Raw genomic sequence first — 21,872 nt, forward strand, 5'->3', positions numbered from 1 at the left:
CATGTGTTACTCGATAATACTGAAGAACGACTTGATGAGATGGAGATCTTTCTTTGGTAACCATGGTGAACGGCGGTGAGTCAGTGGTCCACTCACAGTAAAGCTGAACTTTTCCATTCCTCTTGCATTACCCTCATTCATCTGCAGTGACGCGTTTCATTAACGCTCACAGTTGAGCTAAACTGTGTCAGCAGGGGGGGGGGGGGGTGCAAAGTTGTCCAGGTCACATGACGGCACCAATGATCAGAAGTTGCCATGCAACTCTCCGTTAGGTTAATGAGGACTAAAGCCGGGCTGGACTACCAGGTGTGACTCACACACACACACACACACACACACACACACACACACCTAACACCCTCCAGGCTTCCCCTGACAGCCCTTTATTTGTTATGGCCGGGCTTATTAACGAGCAGTCCAACTATCCCCATCTTTCTTCTCGTTCTTCTTTTTCCACCAACTCCATCTCCCCCCCCCCCCCCGCCCCCCACCCCATTTCCTCTCCCCGACGGTCACGTGGGTCTTACCTCATTAAGCAGATTTCCTCCCCGTAGATTCATCGCGGTGGAAGTAGTTGCCGTTTGCCGGGATGGATGCCCTGTCCCAGATAGAGATGTCCCCTGGTCCAGCTCTGGTCCCCTGCCTCATAAACATCAGTCTCCCCCTATGAAATAGAAAGCTCTCTTTGGTCCACTGTCCCCCCCGTCCCCGTCCACCCCCCCCCCGCTGCTGCTGGGGGACATTCTCAAGGATACTGCACCAGAATTAAGGTGTTAGGTAAGGCAGTACGCTGGAAACTCTAACGTTGATACAATGCCTTGAAACATAAACCCCCATTCGATACCATTTTCGGTACAATGGGGAAGTATTGACCCAACATGAATGCAGACAGCTTTATGAAAAGATACACACAACACGGCTATCACTCGACAACACCAACTTGTATTTTCATGGCTAGCAGCAGAGTGACTACAGTGAGCATTGACAATGATTGTCTGCTCTTCTATGCTGTTAGTGGTGAGTCATGACCCGTAGGTTGGAGACCAATGCATCAAACCAGCCACGATATTTTTTTTTTAATTTAGAGCTGCAACCAAAATTTGATTAACCATCTAGTTCAGTGTTTCCCAAACTTCTAAAAATGACAATCCAACACAGCCCAATGCTCATTCTTGTGAAGAGTCAATTTGTGCGCAAATAAACTTGACGGAATTATGTAAATGAATTAGGCGACCAAGTATAAAATCACCTGCGGGTCCCAACCAGGCTGCAACTTCCAGTTCTGCAGAGTGAAGCCAATGCGGTCTTAAAGCTGCATTCTCTCTAGTGTCCACCAGGGGGCGACTCCTCTGGTCGTATAGAAGTCTAGTCTAAAATGACTCTACTTCTCTCTAGTGTCCACCAGGGGGCGACTCCTCTGGTCGTATAGAAGTCTAGTCTAAAATGACTCTACTTCTCTCTTGATTTATTCCCTCAGTAAACATTGTAAACATGAGTTTATGGTCTCAATCTCTAGTTTACAGTCTTCTTCAATACAGCATGATGTTCATTTAGTACATTATGCTCCATTTAGAGTCAAACAGACCATAAAGCAGGGTGATGATTTAGGGGGCGGGGCTACACAGTGATTGACAGGCGTCTCTACGTATCTCCTCCTCAATCCAAATATGGTCACTTCGGTTGATTGGTTGCAAAAAAACAACAACCCATTTTGCTCCTATGGCTGATGAAATAACGGGAAGCACGTTGCTCCACTTTTAGTCATCTTCAAATGAAAAATAATTGTTTGTTGTCTCTCATGAGTGACATATCAGTGTTGCTCTAATTAGTCCGTTCCCACTCTGGCTTCCTCGCAAAACACAACAAAAGAAACCCAAATGACAGCAGAAGGAAACAGAATCAAATCTTATTTGGCGTCCTTTTTGTCACCGTTTGGCCAAACGAGCTCCCGCCAAATCACTGATGAGTGCAGTTACAGCGGAGCGACGGGGAAGCTGCTGTCGTGGCAACAAAATACCGAATATACTCTGTGCATGTCGATGATGAAAGACCATTTGTACTGTAGAGGAGCTTTGTTTGTAAATCCCTTTTTGATTCATGAACACCTTTTTTAAAAGCATCTAATGTTTCATGAGCCGCATCTTTAATGTGTCGTATAATTACGTTTGCAGAAGCTTTCAGTCAGTTTTGTCCTGATCCTCATTCACGTCCTCGCAGCACACTGCTTTTTTTGTTCATTTGTTCTTCACCTCTCTAACACAGGCTGCCTACTCATCCCTTTTCTTGGTCTGAGCCCACACACACACACACACACACACACACACACACACACACACACACACACAACAGAGCAAAGACACACCGATTCTGTCATGACAAAAACAAAAATAATCTCCTCTGAAAGAGAATGTTTATTCATGCCTAAGATATTTTGACATGCTTGTCGCAGCGCTGCCATCGGCTGTCACTTTGCCTTTTTCCTCGGTGGTGAGCGGTGTTGAGCGGTGTTGAGCGGTGTTGAGCGGTGTTGAGCGGTGGTGAGCGGTGGTGAGCGGTGTTCCGCGGTGTTCCGCGGTGTTCCGCGGTGTTCCGCGGCGGCTTCATGTGGGCTTCCTGCTCCTGACACGTGATGCCCGGCCTGCACAGCTTATTGATACGATTGAGACCTCTCTCACACACACACTCACTTCCTCGCTCTCTCTGTCGCAGAAGTGATTAACAGATCCTTAAAGTCTGTTCGGGTGGGGGTGGGGGTGGGGGGGCCTGTTTTGGCCCTCCGTCTCGTCTCTCGTTGAGCTAACAGGTGGTGCCGCGGCCATTTTTTTTTTTCTCCCTCGGAGCTCTCCATCTACTTTTATTACCGTTCGTATCGCCGCTCTTTTAAAAGCTGTTGGCTTTGAACGCCTCTGAACAACTGAGACATTTTGAAAGTGACGAATGAATTGGTTTGGCCCGTCCTGCTCCGTTTCGCTACGCCTCCGTCGCTTTAATGGCCGAGTTAAAAAAAAATAAATAAAAAAAATGCACACGGCTGCCAATGCTCCTGGACCCGGCCGTGAAAAACTTTCGCTCATCAGATGTGTTTTTGTCAAAGTTGGGAGCCAATTACTAACGAGCGAGATCGCTAACGTCTCTCACTGCGACGCCACTTTAGACGGCGATAAAGTAATGCATCTGCCGTTTGCCAGGCTTCTCTTGCTTAGTAGTAAACTAGCTTTTATACAAGATGGAAACACATCACTCCGTCTCCATGCAGATCTATTTCCTCCCCCTCCTCCTCCTCCTCCTCCCCCCTTCACAGACCACTTTCCTCCCCTCTATCTTTCGCCCTCATTTCTCCCTCACTATGCCCCCAATATGGTGCAGACGGGGGATTTGAGTGACTCTGTCAAGCTTCTCTCTACACTCCCCCGCTCGCTGTTAAATTGGTTCAGAGCTTAAGTAGAGTGTGAGCCGGGGAGGGAAAAATAAAATAAAAGGTACAAGCACCTCGAGGCAAAGTGACCCTGGGTAGAGAAGTCGTACAACACTGCATGTCCCTGACAAACACACACACACACACACACACACACACACACACACACGCCTCACAACGTACAGGTTCCCTCTGAATCCATCGCAGCATCTATAAAGATCTTTGCTTTCCGCAGTGTTGCTTTGTGTGTGTTCGTTCCTCCCCCCTGTAAAGATATCTATTCTTTCGGGCCAACTTGTGATCTTGACATTTGGTAAAACTGTGTTCTGAAATATAATGCAACGCGACGACGTACGCACAGCGAGAGAAGAGGCCAGACAACAAGGCCCTTGAAATATTCGTAGACACACGCGATGCAGGCTATATAAAAGGATGCTCCTGTGCGCGGTGTGCACTCTGCAGGGAGGTACAAAATGCGGTTCCGGAGTGCTTCTGTTATCGCGCGTCGACGTACACTTGTGGCGCGAAACGCTTTTCGCAGAACCGCTCTCTCTAAAAGAGAGAGCTGCGGAGAAACGATCGCACTGAGAGTACTAACCCCCCCCCACCCTATAATCAGCGCATCACTTCCACAATCACAACTGTTCCAGCAGACTTACTGCTTTTTCATGCACTCGGCAATCATCGGCTCTAATTTGCGTGATGGGAGGCGAAGAGCGGGCGGTTGAAGAACGTTTCAGGAGGCCTCATTAGGTAACGCTGTCGCACTTGTTGCGTAACGTTAGATGTTGTGCGTCGTCACGCAGAGGGAGTCCAGTTCCATGTCTCTCGAGTCCGACTCATGAAGTTCGTCTGAGCTGGGGGGTTTTTCCCCGTGTTTCTGTGCTGGGCTCACACCTTTGAACGCTCCCTCCACTGTCCTCTGTAATGGGAGCTGTCAGGCTGTATATTTCCACTCCGCTGTGCCGGCTAAACATTTCGACCAGAGGGCCAGAGAGGGAGTCCGGATTGACAGCTAACGCGGGTCAATATGCTGCGGCGACTGATTGGCCGGCTCTTTGCCAGCGACAAGCCCAGCTTCATGTCGCCGAGGCGCATAAAACACTTCTCTCACCAAAACAACGTCAACTTTCTAAATGTGTGTTGTTTTTTTTTCTCGCTAGAAGTTTCATCTTAGAAAATGAGTTGTTCTCCAGAGAACGTCACGTTGCTAATCAGAAAAACAAAACAGTGTTTACACCAAGGTGAAGACCATTCCAATGCCGAATGGAAATCTGTCCATGGAAGCATTATTATTCAAAACTCAAGGACATTCATTTTCTTTATTCCAAGGTTTTGTTTTGTCACATATGTGATATAGTTCACATACATTTGTGAGAGGTGTTTTCAAAAAAAGATCCCTGTTCTTTTTTTTAATTGTATTTATTTACAACCAGCTTGGTTGCTGCTAACGGCAAATAATAACATATGGCAACTATTCAACAATTGAACATAAAACAAAAGGAAAAAAAAACTGAAAAATATTCAATTCAGCTCTGAAAAACAACAGCGGCACCGTTTATAGAGATACCGAAATATAAATAAACCAAGAACGTCGTTGATCATAAAGTCAGATGTGACGTTGTCGTGCTCCGTATCCCCGTCTCGTTTCACAACCTTCTGAAAGCAACGAGCTGACATCAGCGTGTTTCCGTACTACCGGCTCGGGTAAGCTCCGATTTTACGGGGCTTATTTATTGGCCGCGTGTATGAAATGGATTTTAAATGGTGTCCCCGTCCATTTTTGACAAAAGGTCAGCCTCCTCCCCGATGTGAATGGCCGATTTGATGGCCGACGTCACAGGCCAGCTGTGACGAGAGCGTCTTTATTTGGCTTTTGCTGTTCCCAATAAACGGCAGTTCTGAATTGCTGACACGGTGTTTGTGTATGGGAACAACTTAGTTTTACAGCAATGGTAAAAAAATATATATATATACTGTTTAGACAAGCAGTGTGGCATCCACACGGCTCATCTGGTTTCCACACAATGTATTGAGTGACGCCGTGCCCTTGGTGCTGATTATCAGCGAGCGCAGGGGGGGGGGGGGGCTATCTGCATCATCGAGTCGCCGCTCCAACATAAGTCGCTGACTACGGACAGCTCTGTAATTCTAAGACCCAAAGGGAGGAACAACCCCCAACAGCTGCCTCAGGGAAGTTATCAGTCCGTGTTATTGTTTTTCAAGCTCACCCCCCCCCCCCCCCCCCCCCCCCCCAACCCCCCCCTCGTGATTTCCTCAGAGAACACTGAGCAGGACGGGTGGATTCTGCTGACCTTTTTCTTTTTAGCGCCTATGTTACAGGTGTCCCCGATAGCTAGCAGGGACCGGTGTGTTTCCTCCAGAGGTGAGGCGCCATCTGGCCGCGGTCCCATACGCCGCTGGAACGCCTGCTGGCGAACGACGCTGCCAATTCAGCTACAGTAATTTACAATGCGGCTCTTTAATTAGATGAGAGTGTTTGTGAACCTGTGTGTTTCACTGTCTTACGTTGTCACGCGCAGTGTTGCATTGGTGCTTTGTAATTTATGTCTTATTTTCGCGAAGATGTAAATGGCAGAATTTCTGGCAACATTCAGCGATTCATATCTACGGAGTTTGGCAAGAGCACTTGTCCCCTCCTCTGTTTTACTGATGCTCGTTCCTGTTGACAACTACACCTTGTCAGAGTATGGTTAATGGTTAATGGTTAATGGTAAATGGTTAATGGAAAGCTCTTTAAACTAAATGTACCCATTAATTCCCGTTCATTAATCCATCCATCCAGTGGCTACGATGCAAGGTGCCACCTGCCCATCTGGACTGAACTATCCCCACACATTCGTACACCGACGGCCCGTTAATCGGTAGCAATTTTTGGGGTTCAGTGTCGACATGCGGACCGGAGGAGCTCGGGGGGGGGGGGGGGGGCTGGGGGGAATCGAACCGGCAATCTTCCGATCACATTTGACCAAAAAGTGGTAAGAATGCGACATTTTCAACGTTTTCTAAGTTTTTGATTTAGATTTGCAGTTTAGTTTTTCTGCGAGTCAAACGTCTCTCTCTCTCTCTCTCTCTCTCTCTCTCTCTCTCTCTCTCTCTCTCTCTCTCTCTCTCTCTCTCTCTCTCTCTCTGTCAGGGTTCACACTTGTTATGGCTTGCGGGAGATTGTTTGGCATTTCGCTGCACTAGTTTGTTTTTTTTTTCCTCTCAAATATTTTGTTGGAAATGTCAAAAAAAAAAAGCCCGTCACTAAAAACCTTTAAACGCTGACGGTTGAAACAGACTCTTTAGTTTACATCAGCTGGGAAAAAAAGTCAAATATGAGCTGCCAAAAACATGATTAATTCTCCTTGCAACTTGTCTTATGCCTCGTATATATGGATTTAAATATTTTTTTTTACAGAGTATCAACAACAACAGCAACCCTTCAGTTATGGTGTCAGATACACAGACAATATATAATCCAAATAGAACCAATAAGGACTAAAAGAACACCTTCTTGAATGATTTAATACTGTTTGTACTACATGAAATAGGGGGTGGAGGCTCGACTCCTCCGCTGTAATTACATTCACCGCCGTGCCGTCTGACTCTTAGTACATTCTTTATGCCACATCAGATATTTAGTTTGCAGCGGATTGAAGTGCGATCCCCGGGCCTCGCTCATTATCATGCAAAACAGTTGCATCATTCAAGTGCGCCCGCATGGCGACGTGAGATCTTTTCAGCGATGGATACCGTTCCGGATGAATTAGTCACCGCACTGTCAAGTGAATTACTTACAGCTGGGTGGAATGGCGACGGCTCGCTTATTACTCGTGATGGCGACGCTGCAGCTCGTTTTGCCTCCGCGACTTTTTCGCCGCTCGCTCATCTGCATTCATCATCCGCAATTGTTTAAGCATTTGTCTGAGCAAGCGATTAGAGGCTCGGGGTGTCTCGGCCGAAGGACGCTTTGCAGCGCACTCGACCTACTCGAGTGGTCAAACCACCGCGACCTTACCGTGACAAATTACTCCGTGGTCCCTGGATGACTTCTTCTGTCCCACACAAGCCACTGAAAACAATTAGTTTATAGCAGACCCTTAGTAAAGACTTAACACGGAACCACATTAGTATCCCTGCGTGTGTGTGTGTTTAATTAATAGCTAAACTGTTAATTGGCATCATTACCATTTCTTGAAGACGTGGCCTACTTCTAATGCAAGAAGGCAGTTGTAATCCCAAGCTGTAATGAGGAGTGCTTGTAGTGTTCTCATGTCAAGGAACAAAAAAATGTTTTTCCTCAACTCAAGGAATATTTAGGAAGAAATAAAATCTGGAATTCACACATTGCGTGTTTGTACAGGTGCTGCTTAACGTGCTTAATTTAATTGGAATTATTGACGCAATTTAAAGCACAGTTGCTGAGGGCGGTTTGTCATCAGAGAACACGATATACACCAGAATCAGAATCGGTTTATTGCCAAACCTTTGCAACAAAACACAGATAAATAGTAGAATAAAAGAGCAAACAAATTAGGAGTACGTTAAAATAAGTATGTCGTTTAAGTGTGTTAAAGGACTGGAGGCAAACCTCGGAGTAGTGGCCTTAAGCAACACATGGAAATTGTCGTCTTGCGTGCAATAATTGATATTTCATACATTAGAGATAATAAATTGCGATTATAGCGAGCTACAATACCGGAGAAACGCTTCAGAGATGTCGAGGAAATGTCGTTAGCTTAATTAAGCTTGTTGTTAGCCTTCTCAGCCGACCACGGCTAAATTATTATAAAAATGTAAAGAAATGTTGCTAGTAGGCTAAAATTTTCTCTGTGTTTTGTACGATGAAGAAATGGCCTGCTGTCAGGTTTATTATTCCTGTAACCGGTGTAGCGGGAAAACAAGGTGGAGTTAGCGAGCTAACTAGCCGGTATCTGGCTACTTAGCTAGCTTGCAAGGTGGAGTCAGCGAGCTAACTAGCCGGTAGCTGGCTACTTAGCTAGCTTGCAAGGTGGAGTTAGCGAGCTAACTAGCCGGTAGCTGGCTACTTAGCTAGCTTGCTAATTCCAACATGCTCTCATGCAACACTGGTTACAGAAAATTATCCGATCAAAGCATTAAGGAACTCCCATTGGACCCAGTATTATCACAGCTAAATCAGTTGTGAGTGAGACGTTTCTTTTTCCCATTTATGTCATTTAAAAAAAGGTCCTGAGAGCTAAAGTTCATACGGTCTTATATCTTCTGCCAAACCTCTGTGCCTCGTCTCGTTCTTTTTGTTTGTATTGACAACAACAGTAACTCTCCTGGCTTCAAATGTGTTTGTGGGCCTTGTTATCTATACATGTATTCATATCCAGCGCGGCCAGAGCTGGTGTCTGCTAGCTTATCCGTGCGAGGCGCAGGATTTCATTCTTCTCGGCCTTAGTCTTGCACTCTGTTAGCAAGCGCGACTTCACAGTCGGAGAGGATGCTAATTGAAATCCTGGAGTGGCAGATCGCTTTCAAAGTAAACAAATTAACGCTGCATACTTTAGCTTCGGTAATTGCGTGTGAAGAGCGGCTACGGCGGTGGAAACACACACTAAATGCACTAAAAGAAAAAAAAAGAAATCCAAAACGCAGCTCTTTCCTGCAGGGTCGTTTAGCCACGGAACGCTGCACCGGCGGGGTGACTCGGGAGCGTCAGCGACAGGGCAAATACACTCTCCCTCCCCGTGACTGACACTCGCTCGCCGGCGCCCAGACCCCCCCCCCTGAGCTCACAGGAGCGACTTCCATCTCTGCCTTCCTTTTTTCTAGCGCGAACGGAGCGATGGAGCAAGCATCCCTGCAGCTACACCTGGTCCCCCCCTCTCTCTCTCTCAGCCTCTTCACTCGCGTGTCCCAGGAGCCCAAACCCAGCTCTCCAATCCCTTCCACTCTTTTTCATCTCCTCTGCTCCTCTCCTTTATCCCCTCTCCCCCCCCCCCCGCCCTCCTCGCTAGTTATTCACTCATCCACTTCACTCTCCGTCCCCGAGGCTCGATCCCGGCCTTGTCCGTGTCCTCCTTCCCTCCTCTCCTCTCCGTGCTTTTTTTGTGTTTTATTAAACCTCGCTGCGCCGCGTCTCGGATCACAACTTAGCTAACAGTCCGACTTAAATGGTGAAGCAGGAAGTCTGGTTCAAACGGCAACAACTTGTTTTTTCTTCATTTACTCGACTATAACGATTTGTTTTCCTCTTGTGCCTTTTTAATCAGCCTTGAGTCCGACGTTAGGCCTCTTATAGAGGGGACAACTAACGTCTCGCTTCGCACATCCAGAGTGTCTCTGCCTTCAGAGCAGCCCTGCCTCCGAGAGATGTTTGTATTATTAAAACTTTAATCTGCCTCAAGACATTTGTCTCCCTTTGATATTCTCTCTCCTCTTTTGCATCCACTCTCTCCTGTAGGTCTCTCTCTCTCTCTCTCTCTCTCTCTCTCTCTGCCATCCCTTTACTCACATCTCTTCTATTATCCCAGTGTATTTCAGTTTCTTCTTTCGTTCTTGTTCCCTCATCGTCCCCCTTTTTCTTCTTCTTCTTCTTCTTCCTCCATCGTCCAGTGCATTGAGTTCTCCCACCGTCCCTCATGTTCCAAACCCGTCTTTAGTTTGACTGTCCCCTGCAATAATCTGTCTCGCACAAAGAGACACTTTCCGTCTCCAGGGCTCTGTCGCTGTGCTGCGATTCAGGCCACTGCGCTGCCTCTCCAAAGTGGTTCACAGCTACAGAGAGCTGACATTAAACCCAAAACATCTAATCTCTAATGTCATGTGTTATACTGAATGTGAACCTGCAGAACCTCTGTCTTGTAGAACTCTACGGCATTAGAAAACTTTGTTTTTGTGTCATTTTAAAGCCGCGTTGACGCGTTCCATCTGAACTATTGACCATGCATTCAAGTACATTAGTCTTTAGGGACTTGTGTCTACTTTGGAGAAGAAAAGCTGCCGGGTAGTTGTGTTACCAATTGTTTACCTTGGCGTCTAGGTCAGTGTCATCCTTCTGGACTTTCTATTTTAACGACTTAACCGTTAACCAATTGTCTACACTTGGATTCGACCTGACATGCAAGACTGGAGTTCGGGAGTTGTAGATGTTGTAGAGAATTGCTGCATTATGAGTTGCAATGACTGCGTCACGGCTGCTTCTTCTCAGTATTCATTTCTCACAAAGTATGCAGCAATGCGACCTCACAGTCTTTATCCTAATTTCGCATGCAGTCCGTATCGGGGAGCTGTGTGACGGACTGCATGCACAAGATGCTTAATTACTCAAACAGGTGCGGCAGGATTGATACTTCGAGTGCAACACAATTAATTGAAGCCTTTGATCAATAAGAGGCCCGGCGAATCATCCCTTTAGATCTTCCTCTGATTTGATTTAGCAACACACAAGGATCAACGGCGTTAATTAGAGATTTGCAAGACGGTACGGGGGCATCAGAAGTAAACGTGTGCATCTGGTGCGGTTCATTTAAAAAAAAGAAAAAAAAAAAAACACACACATTTTTACTCACTTCCTGGTCCGTGGCTGAGGCTTAAATGAGCGATGCATATTGCATTAGCGGGTAATATATTTCATGGCCCTCTTGAGAGAGCACACACACATGATGGACAAGGCAAGACATTAGCAGGTATGAAGAAAAACGAGGGGACGCTGTCCTCTCCCCCTTAGAGCTAATTTCATGTTTGCTCTGACCTTGTGTGGAATGGGTTAACCTAAACTGATATATACACACACACACACACACACACACACGGGAACCTACCGCACAGACAGCAGCGACGGACTTGCATCCACATCTACATATCAACGCTCGCTCCCACTCCCACGGATACGCGTATTTTTCTAATGCGATTACCTCGGCAGACATTTATAGACCCGGTTAATCTAACAGCGAGAGTGGCGCACCATTCCATATATTTGTGTTTAATTCCAATTAAACCTGGGCTGTGGACAGACTCATTTTCTAAACCAATTACTCTGGGAGGAGATAAAATGCAGGAGCAACCTTTGAACAACCTTTTTTTTTTTTTTTTTTTTCTCTCTCTCTCCATGAAATCTCTAACCGAAAATAAAATCCAGATATACAAATCTCCCGGTAAGCCAGAGAGCTACGTGGCAGCGTGGTTGCAATAAACCGCCGCTGACATTTGTCAGATTTATGTGTGTGGGAGGTGCGACTCTGCCTGACAGCCTGCAGTCAGTCTTTCTTAGGCTAAAAAAACTAATAGGAGGTGCAGCTAAGTGCCCTCCGAGCTCCATATTAGTCGCTATTTAATAATACGATGCACCGTGTGACGGCAGGTAGGCTCGGTGGATACAGCTGCTCTCGGATAACTCGTATTTTCCTCGTCTCAACATCCATAGACATCAATAACAATGATATCCAGGTAGATTACTTGGCGATGTGAGAGTTTGTATAGTTCAATATCTTTTACCTAGATTTATTTTTTACAAAAAAAAAGGTACTGTTGTACCAGATGTGGGAGTAATTGCAATGATATTTTTGCATTATTTATACATAACAACCTGGAAACAAGGCAAAGACTACTGTTCAAGCTATTGCTTTTACTCTACAGACGACCAAAAGGATCTCACTCCGAGCTACATTTAGTGTCTGCTCCGGAGCTCTCGATCACATCACATGATTCTCGGCGACAGATGTCCCCAGAGACGACGGAAATACTTCTCAATGAGACAATTCATTGAGCTGGCAGGCATATCATTTGAACAGCATTCTGAATTTGGGAGGTCAACCCTCTCATAGAGCATTAGATGAAACAATTTTAAGATCATATATTATGATATTACTATATGCTTTTTGTTCAGGGATATCTGTTTCATGAGAAAAGGCTTCATTGGCGCATTTCATAACGCCCTGATTCTTCACCGGCCGCCCTCGAAGCCTCCCCCCAAAATTCAATCTCCTAACCCCGTCACCACCCCTGCAGAGGTGCCCGACAGAGCCCCTTTAGCTCCAGGTCTTTGATCAGCCGAGCCAAGAGCGTCCTAAAGCCCTGCCTTTGACTGCCGTCGGAGCCCCTTCTGGAGAGGCCTGCCCCCCCCCCCTGCTGGTGTGAACCATAGACCTGCTGCAGCTCTCACCTCATTGGAATAGAGGTGGATATTAATGTGGACATAAATCTCCAAATGTGGGTTTCGTACGTTTTATCGGAAACGGCACCATATCGTCTCTCTGTACTCTGTGTCAACGTCGGACTCCGCGAGGTCACGCGGTCCCTGCAGACATATACCAAAATGCCCGCTGTTCATATTCTTCATATTCATATGCAGACTATGCGGACTACATGGACAGCAACAGAAATGCGCCGTAGTTACAGTGTATGGAGAGAGGCAGCTCACTGACAGCTCTTACAGATGTAACAATAACGAGGGATGGCTTTCATTATGGTTTCCATGGAGGAGACAACGGGACTTCGTACCCATTGAATGACTGCTAGCTCATTGTTTAAACACAATAATATTTGATTATGAGTATCCTTAAATAAAGCGTCACGTTATGCACGAGGATACATTTCTTTTCCTTTGTTCTGAGCGAACAGAAGTGCAAATTGTTAACGACAGAGAAATCCTCTTGTCGGTTACTGAGATAGCTTTTTACATTCATGACACAAATATGGAGCATTTCTAACACATAGTGATTACACTGTATGAACCCTGAGCAAACACTTTCCCCAAATGCATCAGGTCACAATAGACCTTAAAACTGAGACGCATCATTGCGTTGAAAATCAAACCGTGGGGATAAGGAGTTAGGCTGCGGTTTGCTTTTTTTCCCCCCTCGTCTTGGTGATCGGCACATCCAGGTGATGCCGGCGAATGTGCTTCAGCACGTTCAGTGTTTTTCCCATTAGCATACCCTACGACCTTGGAGCAACGCCGACACGCCGCGCTCGTCTTATACACAACCCTCTCTCTGTGGCTGTAGTAGCTGACCCCAGGCGGTTAATTCCAGCTCTGCCGTTTCATTTTACGTTTGCCGCAGTGTGACTGACTTTGGCTTAGCATCACGTGCGTCGACGTGTACATACATCGTGTTTCCTGCGTGCGATCCGGTGCTGTGACGGTTGACGCGGATACACAAACTGTTCCAGCCTTAGCGTCACACTAAGGGGATGGCTGTTGAGAAACCTAAATCTGGTGCCGATTCCTGACCGGTCAGCACCGAAGTATCGATAAGCTGCTGGGCAAACGGAACCGCGATTGGTATTCATGTTACGCCGCCAGCTTCTGGCAGTGAAGCAGCATGAAGGCACATTTGTAAATCAGGCATTTGTAGCACTTCAATTTAATTTGTTCTTTCTGCAAAAGCAAAATCGACAAGTATCGGCATCGCTAAGCATTATTAGTGTCAATATCGGTATCGATCCCTCCCATTGTGTTGCTTTAGCATAGTTGTGTACCATTTCTTCTACATGTACAGCGCATACTTTGAATGGTACTCGACTGGAAAACTGCAAGTTACCCCCTTTTGGATTGGAAGTGAAGTTACCTTGCGCCCCCAGTAAAAGGTGCTGTCTGGGTCCCGTTTATGAGGTGAAGGCCGAGAGCGAACGACAGCGATGCAGATATTGTGCTTGACCGTCAAACTGCCGATTATGAGCTTCCTTCATTTGCTGTCTGGGCTTACCGTTAGGTGACGGGACAACCGCTCGAGCTCTAATGGAAGCAGCCGTTGAGGAAGTCGGAGGTGGTCCGGTCATCTCGATCAGGATGCATCCCAGGTATATGTTTCTGTTGTGGGATTGTCCAAATATGAGGAGATGCAATTAGGTCTGGGAATGCCTTGCAATCCCCCAGAGAGAGAGAGAGAGCTGGAGGACACTGTTGGGGTAAGAAGGACACTTGATCGACTTTCCTGAGTCTGCCACCACACACCCCGACCTGGACTGTGGTCAGCAGGCAGAAAATGGATGAATGGACTTCGCACAGAACAAAAAACAAGCTTGTTTTAGGAAAATCATTTGCATCCTTGCATTCTACATTCACGGCCCATTCCCCTTCCCTAGTCGCAGCTATCGTGACCGTGATCATAAAGAAGTGACACTCCCGCTATGTGTGGAAGGAATTTAAGGGCAACGATAAAAATGCTTCCCTTCTCGGGAAGATATCACACAGCCTTTTTGCTACCGTGGGTTTGTTGCCATGGGAACAGATGCAAATGACAAAAAAAAAAAAAGAAGAAGAAGATGAAGAAAGGAACACCTTGCGTTTTCTTTAAAGCACTCCACAAATATGGTATCTGTTCATGCACACCTGGTGTATGGGAGAAGCAAATACAGAGAACACAAAAAAACCCCAGTATTTCAGGGTTTTTACTCACATAGACATGGACGTATATTTAGTATACATCCACCATTAGATCAGCGGAATGGTGTGAAACAATTGGCAGGAACGTGTATTGTGAGATAATGTGCTTAATAGGCTATATATACCTCCTTGAGTTCTGTTTGTTTGATCACCCCGCAGTACATTGTGTGTGTGTGTGTGTGTGTGTGTGTGTGCACAGAAACAGTAGGGCTTAATGTTTAGTGCTTGTGCTCTGTTGGGACATTTTCACTTTATAATCATCGTATAAATGGGACGCCACCACCCGACCCCGTGTCTGTCCCTGATGTCTCACCAACAACTGGTGCATTGCAGAATGTCAACAGCAGGTGTAGAAACAAGTTGGCATTCCTACTGGCACAGTATAGTACACATTATTACTGCTCTTTAATTCATACACACACAGAGTACATGTACAGTTTTAGATTTGTCAAAGATAAGACGGGTCTAAATGCTGTAACTGAACACGGGGACATATTTGCTCCTCCATTACCCTCCCTAGAGCCTCAATTACTGCAAAAGGCCACTCCTGTCACAATGTAAGGGATATTAATTCCTCCTCTGAAATGGCAGATTGTTGTATGATACAGTGCATTTAAAATGCTGTTTTATCAAGGCCTCAAGCGGAGGAAGAAGAAGATGTATGAAAAGAGCAAAGGAGTAAGTGTGCCCGGCCATTTAAGCCCAAAGAAGTCCAACCCATTTTTTTTTTTTTTTTTTTTGCAAGTCTACATCAAATAGATTGCATTTAAGCTCTACGGAGTATGGGATTTCTAGAGGCGGTAAAAAGATTAAAAATAGAAAAGAAAAGAAATTGCTGGTGGGCGAAAGAGAAAGTAAAGAATTGATCACGTTAAACTTGACTCATGAGCGCTTTGCGGCGCTAAGTTTTCAGCCACCTTAGCGGGTCTCACGTCGGGGCCATGACTTTTTCCATACGCGGCGTCGTAATCTTGTTAAATCTGAGTCCAGAGATGTGGGGCTTATCTGTAAGTCGGCCTCGGTGCGGCCCGTCGTCGAAAAAGACCCCCCGTGGAGGATTTACAGTAGAGCGGCGAGAATATCCTCTGGGAACCAACCCCACTCTGCTCTTTGAGAACTTTTATCTCTGGGAAAATACTATGAAAACTGAATCCAGAAAAAAAACAACAGTTAAACACGACGCAATGCTGTTGTTCAAAAATGAGCATCGCAGAGCGTCAGCATCACATGGCAGACCTGTGAGAGAACAGCGAGGTCTCTAGACGATGCCTTTCTTCATCACTGTCTCATGAGGTCCTTTCCTTATTGTCCCTTTTGCGGCTGCTCTGGCACATCCCTGTTCTTTCTTTACCCGAGGTTGCTTCCTTCCTTCCTTCCTTCCTTCCTTCCTTTCTTTAAATCCAACCATCCATTGATCTCTTTGTTTATCTGTTGGACTGCTTTTTGATCTGCCGTTCTCATTCTGTCCTCTCTTATCCCATACAGGCCATTATCATTATAAAAAAAAAAAGAAAAAAAAGCAATCCTCTTTTCCAAATATTGTTTTCTGTAAAAAAGAAAAAAATGAAATTGTCTTTCTGTGGTCTGTAACTCTGCTGTAAAGCTGCCTGAATGAGATGCAGGTTGAGATGAGTCCTTTGAGACGGCCTCTGAATTTCTCCCTGAAAACTGTCTGATTCTCTTTGACGTGCCTTCGATCGCTCTTTTTCATTGTGTTGTTAAGGGTTCGCACAATTGTATCAGAGCTGTCTGCCGAATATTATGAGGCCCATTATAAAAAAAAAAAAGTGACTGAAGGTGTTTTTTCACTGTACATGTTTTGTTCTGGAATAGAAAATAAAGAAATACTTTTTACCCCAAAGGCAATGCCGGTCGGGTAGTTGTTCGACCGTCCACCCTTCACTTTGGCGCGGACCTAAATATCTCAACTGTTTGACATGTTAGGAATACTGAGTATTCGTACTCTCCACATTTCTGTTCATTGTAACAACCATCTGAATCCACAGTTCGTCTCAGTCGAATGTGACACGTTGGAAAAACTCGCGCGATTGATACATCACTTTTCTGAAACCCAGGAAATTCTATTGCTGCAAGTGAGAAAAAATGAGACAGACACAAGAGTTTTTTTGACACTTCAGATCTTAAAATAAGCGTGAACGCATTCTCGAGGATGCGTGAAATGCGCGTCTCTGCCTAAAAATAACCCTCAAGATAAAAAGCTACGTTTCCTAATTGAAACAAGGCGGGTGACATTTACATTTACAGTTTTTTTTTGCATAATCCGATCCGTCCTCAAAGCAAGCCAGACGAGAGGTTTAATCCAAATACAGTGTAGGATTGTTCACACCTATTAGAAATACAGCTTTTGTAGGACACACATTGCCCCAAAAAAATAGCAAATAGCAACTTTTTTTTTTTCTTGCCATAAAACTAAGTCTTGTGAGGAAACAATGAAGCATGGCTGCTGACTGTGAAGAGACCAGCGGTGGACAACTGGTGAACATTGCTCTGATGAAGACCAGTGCAGTGAAGCTCATCCTCTGCACTCGTCGCACTAACAGGCTTCACGGGAAATGCGATTCACGTTGTCGCTTTTCTACACAGATGTGCACACTTGGAATAACCATCCCGTCTGTTTAAGTTTATTATAGTAAAAAAAAAAAAACATTAACATTTGTGTCGGCCTTGGTGTGAAAGGTGTGTGTGTGTGTGTGTGTGTGCACTGGTCCACATGTACAGAAGGGAAGGCAGTGCCTTGAGCTCATTACAGCCGCTGATGAATAGATTTTTCGCGTGGGTGGAAAAAGGAGGCACTGCTGGGTTCTGCCTGAGGATGTTCCCTTCCCAAAGAGCAGGTGGGACTCCGGGACGCAGCCCCCTCTGAGCTCTGAACACTTCCCTGGGTAGCTAATGACGGCCTCCAACTAGGCAAACACTGTTCATCATGATACACCCGCTGGCAAGCTGATAGAGCACTGGGACAATATTTGGAAAGCGTCATTCTGGGTAGTCTGCGTTTAGTGTGTGTGTGTGTGTGTGTGAATGCATGTTTTCCAGCAAATGCTGTGTTTCCCAGAGAGCTGCTGTATGCATTGGTGTGATTTTTGTCGCTGTTATTAAGTTGATAGCTCGTGTTTTATGTTTCTACAATCTACAGTGAAAACGCTCCGCTTGCGTACCTCTCGCGCGCTGCTCTGCGGCTCGCTTTGATTGTTTTGTACGGTGCGTTTGGCTAGCCGCTAACGGCTAACGGAACTACCAGTACACACACACACACACACACACACACACACACACTGCTGTACCTCTTTGCAACTCGACCACTGCTAGGCGGGCAGACAGCTTGGTGAGTTTAATTTTGTTTTTAGAGCAAAACTGTACGAAGTCGAGTACTTCGGAGCAGATTGCTTGCGTACGTCGCCTCTTGTTTTTTAAGTTTGATTAAAAGTGTGTTTTACAACGCTTTACAGCCCGTTGGTTGCGTACATCACCGGTTGTTAGTTGGCTCAGGTCTATTGTTTGGCTAACCGGCGACAGTAAACAGATCTACCGGTGCATTGTGCTTCATCTCTCCGCAACCACGCCGGCACACAGCTTGTTGAGTTTGATTTTGTGTTGGTTTTTTTTGCATGATTGTATGACGTGAATTATACAAAGACTTTCAGCCAATTGTTATTCTACTAAGTCCGCCCTTCTAGTTGACTAATGAAAGTGTCTCACTTGTATATTAGAGGCATTTCTTTTCAAATGTGAGTTTGCACTTACCCTCTTTCCAGCCTCACTTTCTGCCGTTCTTTGATTTTCAGTGCATAGCCAATGTGACATTTGAGAGACTTTCATTATAATTACTGTTTGAGGAAAGTCATTATGCAGCGACAGGGTACAGTAATAGTATTGGTTCAATGTTACTTCTAGAGTCATATTTCTTCTTGGGAGTTTGATATTTTAAAAGTGAAGCTATACTTTGGCAAATTTATTCTTACTCATTATCTTGGCTGAATTCAAAGAAGGATTGTCAGCTGCGACGCGTCCAATTCACGTTGTCCTTCTCCAGGTCCGTGCGGTGCTTTGTCCCAGGTGCGGGGAAAGACGAGACACAGATCCCGACCTTCGCCCGACACGATGAACTGTAATGTCAACATAAACCGACTGCGCTTGGAATGTGTTTGTAGGCAGCAGGTGCTTCATCTTAACGTTACGTTTGCCTTCAGATCACGTTGTTGGCGCCTCTTCAATCATCGCTCTGTGGGATTGCTTCCTGTAGTTGGTCCAGACTTAAACGAGACCCAAACCTGCAGTTTTTGAGTCAATACCGCAATTTGGTGTCATCAACGTTCGAATGGCGTCTGTTATCGGCTACTTAAACGACCCAGAATGAAGCCGCGAACATTCAGAAGTTCAGATTTGCCCACACAAAGGTCCTCTTCAAGTCGCTCTCTAAAAGTAAACAGCCTCGCCTGCTAATAGTTGTTGGTATTGGGTTGCCACCCTCTAATTTGAGTTCTGTCACCACCAGCAGCTGAGCCCTACAAAAGGCCGCTTGTCACGCCACTCGGGTCCCCGGCGGCGAAGCGACCTTCAAACTCCATTAAAGCTGCAATCGCACCCCATCCTCCACTGTAGGAGTTTCCAAAAAAAAAAAAAAGCAGCTCGTAGCACCATCACCAACCACGAGCTACATCACAGCTCCTGTCCCCTTCAAATCCTAATGGCTCCTAACAAATCCTTTTCATTTATTCTTTTTGCCTCTTTATGAATGTATTATTCTCTCATCAAAGGAGTTTAGTGAATTTGCCGTGGCTCAGATGTTCTAATAAATTATTCTTCATAATTTGGTCATAGATAGTTTTCTACTGTTGCTTTCGCTGCACTAATTAGAAACCTTGTCCTAATATGTACAAAAAAACAAAACAATTCAATGAGTTGTTAAAAAATAATAAAGCAGCGTTATTTTTTAAAAGGTTCCCTCAAAGTATAGCCGAATTTGATGATTTCTTAGTTTCCGTAAATTACTTCCCCCAGAATCAATTATGACCGAGTGCAGACGTGGAACATTTTCAACAGAAAAGCATTAACCCATCAAAGAAATTATTAAAAAAATATTTCACGTGGACGTCTCTCATTATCACTGCCACCTTTTCGAGCGTCGTGTGCGTTCCTCCTGGGGCCAAAAGGTACCTCCTCTTCCTTTTTAACAGCTGACAATTGAGCCTGCATTGCGCATGGAGAAAATGGGCTTGAAAGCACCGATTGATGACATTTAGTATTAATGTTTCCTTGGAAGATGTTAGATCTTCGGATTCTTCGGACTGATCAATCTGCATATATATTCGCGGCAATTATATGGTAATTTGAAGAGGGAAGCCTTGCGTTCATGAATACCGCTCATCAATCACAATGGCACATTTAAAATTCAGATTCTCAAACAGTAGAGGAACATGTGATCCAGATGGCCTACTTACAAAGAGCATGGCTACCCACAAGAGCATGGATTCAACTGGTAGAGGTTTTACTCAAATAGAGACAGGATTTTTCATTTTTTGGGACTTAAACTTATCGCTTGAACTGCTTGTTCCGTCTTTCCTTTTTTACGACTCGACGGCGAACGCTCAGTGTGAGATGTCTCGTTTTCTTTGGAGAGTAGTGGCCATTTGTCATCCATTCGGGTATCTATACGTTCTCCCAAATCACTTATTGTCTTATTATTGCAATCATCCTTTTCTTTACTCCTTTAATGAGGGAACTAAAGATGGGAAAAAAAGGCAATAAAATAGTTGTCCACAAATAAAGAAAACAAGCACTTAATTATAGAAGAAGTTTGTCAATGACAACAAGCATGCTGTTTCAATGCACGACACAGACGGCCACTAAACGTGACGCTGGACTCCTTCAGGAAAGAGCAAACAATCAACCGAAGATTGATGTCAGTCCCCCCCCCCCAACAAAGTGGGTTTGAAACTGTTTACCCGGGCTGTAAATTAGATCTTTGGCATGACAACTGGCAACATTCAGAATGGATCACCAGGTGCCCAGACATCTGTGTGATTCCCTCAAGGGTACAGATCAGCGTGTTTGTATCTGGCTTGCATGGCGCACATGCATAGAAATGACTGCGGTCTCTGTTGTGTACAGCGATGTGAATGTTGTTTACAAGAAGCCACTGAGAATTGTTCTGCCAACAGCCTCAGTACTAAAACACACAGATGGAATTTGTGGGTAAGGGACAACAGGAGGAAGAAATAGCAGACGAGTCGGGGAGGAGGAGGAGGAGGAGGAGGAGGGGGAGGAAGGTGCAGGCAGGAAAGCAAGCAACGGGGGAGTACCACACAGAGACGACAGACAAAGTCAAAGTGTGCCTCATCCTGATTAGGTCATAAAGTAGCTGCAGTGGCAGCAGCAGCAGCAGCAGCAGTCGGCGGGCATATGCCCAATCGCGGACGAGCACTGCAGCACTCCGGAGGAGAAAGACATCACACGTGCTCCTCCAGTCATGGAGAGCAGAGGTGGGCGGGAGAGACGGACAAACAGAGAGACGCTGTGAAAAGACACGTGTGCGTTCGTGGTCTGATTTCCACCGTCTTCAGGTGTCTCATCTGCTCAAGTGGCACTCCGTCAAGAGCAAAACAAACAGAACCTGATTTATCATCCGTCGCATTTCCATTTTGACTGCGCATTCAATAAGTCACGGTTTTATATTTCGTTTTTGTTTTCGTATTGGTGTCATCACATCTACCTGTGTGGTGGTGATTGAATCTGGGAGAGCTTTGAAGAGGGTTGTGTACCCGTTGTGTAGGTTGTCTTTTTAGTCAAACATTCAACAAACAAATTGATATGGCAGGAATTGATTTTTTATTGTATTACAGAGAGATGCAATTTAATTTTTTTAATTTTCTGATTTAAGTTTGACCTGTTGGTTCCAATTTTCATCCTGAGAACAATACCCGACATGAACTTTTATTTATATTACTGTCCCGAATATATGATTTAAAAAAAAAAAAATCCTTCATGTTATTCTTTTGCTTCATATTGTCTATCTATATTCGTTATTTGCATAAGAACAAACAATTCAAAATAGTAGGAAATAAATGTTTA

General features: G+C 45.2%; 1 protein-coding gene across 9 annotated transcripts in view; it reads right to left on the bottom strand.

Moving 5' to 3' along the window:
• The window catches only part of rapgef6 (Rap guanine nucleotide exchange factor (GEF) 6), a 336,552-nt gene that overhangs the window by 51,045 nt on the left and 263,635 nt on the right, over positions 1 to 21,872 (bottom strand). The window lies entirely within an intron of this gene.

Source organism: Cebidichthys violaceus, unplaced genomic scaffold (genome assembly GCF_023349555.1).
Source record: "Cebidichthys violaceus isolate CVI_PGR_0920_01 unplaced genomic scaffold, fCebVio1.0.p SCAF_69, whole genome shotgun sequence".
NCBI lineage: Eukaryota > Metazoa > Chordata > Actinopteri > Perciformes > Stichaeidae > Cebidichthys > Cebidichthys violaceus.